The sequence below is a fragment of the Hemitrygon akajei genome, unplaced genomic scaffold, assembly GCF_048418815.1.
Source record: "Hemitrygon akajei unplaced genomic scaffold, sHemAka1.3 Scf000042, whole genome shotgun sequence".
In the NCBI taxonomy this organism is placed as follows: Eukaryota; Metazoa; Chordata; class Chondrichthyes; order Myliobatiformes; family Dasyatidae; genus Hemitrygon; species Hemitrygon akajei.
This window is the reverse complement of record NW_027331928.1, coordinates 2,046,911-2,049,554: the sequence shown is the minus strand read 5'-3', so window position 1 is coordinate 2,049,554 and position 2,644 is coordinate 2,046,911. Positions and strand designations below refer to the sequence as shown.

Here is a 2,644-nt window from a genome sequence, read left to right as displayed (position 1 = left end):
AACCTTCACCAGGGCATTGATAAAACCTCAGAGTGACACAAACACTCCCCTTATGTTTCCACCGACGTCTCTCACTGTGCCACTGGCACATCCTTCACTGTGACACGCTTCACCGTGACACTGACACAACAATCTCTTGACCCGTTCAGTAGCGTGACGCAGACTCACGTGTCACTGTAAATGCTAAACACCCTTCACCATCTCTCTCAGTATCACAGATTCGTCAGTCTCTTAAACGAATGCACAGCGATCTCCGTCACCAGTTCACTGAGATGGAAACGAAGTACAGATCTGTCAACGAAACCAAGGCTCAAATCTGTGAATTGTTGACCAGCAGAAGAGGTAAGGCATCATCCCCCTATTTCGCCGGATCCTCATCACAGGGCAGGCATGGAGAGAGGGAGCGTCACTCTCTGCTTGACATCGGGAGTGTGTGAAGAGATGGTATAGATTACGGGAATGTCTGTTGGAACAGTATGGTTCCAGCTTCACTCTGTGTCTGACTGCGGAACTGTGTGATGGGACAGTGCCGGAGAGATTCATCCCATGTCTGTCGCCCGATGATTGTTGTGGCACCGTGGAGACAGAGTTTCAATCTGAATCCGGGGATGTGTGACGGGATCGTGGAGAGAGAGCTTAAGTCCGTGTCTGAATCCGGCAGTAGGTGATTGGACGTTGCAGAGGGGGATACACTCTGCGTCGAATTCCGGGAGTGTGTGAAGGGATCGTGGAGTGACAGTTTCAGTCTGTGTCTGACCCCGGGTCTGTGTGAGAGGAAAGTGTAGATGGAGCTTCACTCTGTGCCTGACCCCGGGAGTGTGTGAAGGGACGGTGTGGAGGGAGATTCACTCTGTGTCTGACCCCGGGAGTGTGTGGTGGGACGGTGTGGAGGAAGATTCACTCTGTGCCTGACCCCGGGAGTGTGTGAAGGGACGTTGTGGATGGAGATTCAATCTGTGTCTGACCCCGGGAGTGTGTGATGGGACGGTGTGGAAGGGGATTCACTCTGCGTCTGAGCCCGGGATTGTGTGATGGGACGGTGTGGAGGGAGATTCACTCTGTGTCTGAGCTGGGGGTGTGTGATGGGACGGTGTGCAAGGGGATTCACTCTGTGTCTGAGCCCAGGATTGTGTGATGGGACGGTGTGGAGGGATACCGATTCAATGACTGACTCCCAGACGGGCAGAGGGAGAATCACTGTTGCATGTTCCTGAATTCCAGAGCATGCTTGTTCCAAGGACTGGATCAGAAATGAGGACCGGCTTTATTACATATCCGCGTTTGAAAGATCCTACACTGAGGCCAATCTGCATTGCTGCAACTCGAAATCGAATCTACTTGAAATAAATTCAACAGAGGAAGAGGTATGTTTCTGATGGCCGGAAGAGAAATATATAGATAGATAGATAGACAGAGAGAGAGACAGAGCTCCCTCCATACGGTCTCATCACACACTCCCGGGAGCAGACACAGAGGGAATCTCCCTCCACACCGTCGCATCACACACTCCCCGGTTCAGAAACAGAGTGAAGCTCCCTCCACACCGTCCCATCACACAATCCCGGGGTCAGACACAGAGTGAATCTCCCTGCACACCGTCCCATTACACACTCCCGGGGTCAGACACAGAGTGAAACTCCCTCCACACCGTCGCGACACACACTCCCGGGGTCAGACACAGAGTGTATCTCCCTCCACACAGTCCTATCACACACTCCCGTGGTCAGACACACAGTGAATCTCCCTCCACACCGTCCCATCACACAGTTCTGAGGTCAGACACAGAGTGAATATCCCTCCACACCGTCGCGTCACACTCTCCCGGGGTCAGACACAGAGTGTATCTCCCTCCACACAGTCCTATCACACACTCCCGTGGACAGACACACAGTGAATCTCCCTCCACACCGTCCCATCACACACTCCCGGGGTCAGACACAGAGTGAATCTCCCTCCACACCGTCGCGTCACACACTCCCCGGTTCAGACACAGAGTGAGGCTCCTTGCATCTTGTCATCACATTCTCCTGGAGTGAGATACAGAGATAAGTTCCTTCCACACCATCCCTTCACACTCTCCCGTGGTCAGACGTAACGTGACGCTCCTCAAATTCAATCATTAATGATAGTAACTTAATTTTACAGAATTTTGTTAAGAAGTCTGTCCGCGACCAAGTCAGTTCATACTGGATTGGAAAATGCAACTATGGGTGAGATTTGGGGTATTGCAAGTTTCTGAGAAAAGAGTGAGTCGGGGATTGAAGGGAGTGGGCATTGATCTTAGTTTGCGGACTGACAAGGGCTGTGTGGAGAGATTGGGCAATTGGGTTTGTTTGGGGATCGACAAGGGCTGTTGGTAGAGAGTGTGCAGTGGAATTAATGGTGGAACTGACATGGGCCATGGGAAGAGAGTGAGAAGGGGGGTATTTAGGTGGTTGACACACATCTTTAGGGAGAAGGCTAGGCATTGGGACGATTTCGGGGACTCGCGCGGGGCCTTGGAATGAAAGTGGGAAGTACAAATATTTTGGGGGACTAGCACGGGGCCGTGGGGATGCAGTGGAGCAATGGAGCTCTTTTGGGATCTGAGCCTGTTTGTGGGAGCGAGTGAATCAGTGGGAGCACTTTGGGCCTGGCACATGTC

The 2,644-nt window shown here is 52.3% G+C and overlaps 1 long non-coding RNA gene across 1 annotated transcript; it reads left to right on the top strand.

Annotated features, from left to right (window-relative positions):
* Positions 1–209: 209 nt before the first annotated feature.
* On the top strand, positions 210–2,211 carry LOC140720424 (uncharacterized). The gene is made up of 3 exons (XR_012097183.1): positions 210–342; positions 1,222–1,364; positions 2,146–2,211. It is a non-coding gene; the product is annotated as an uncharacterized lncRNA (long non-coding RNA).
* Positions 2,212–2,644: the final 433 nt, after the last annotated feature.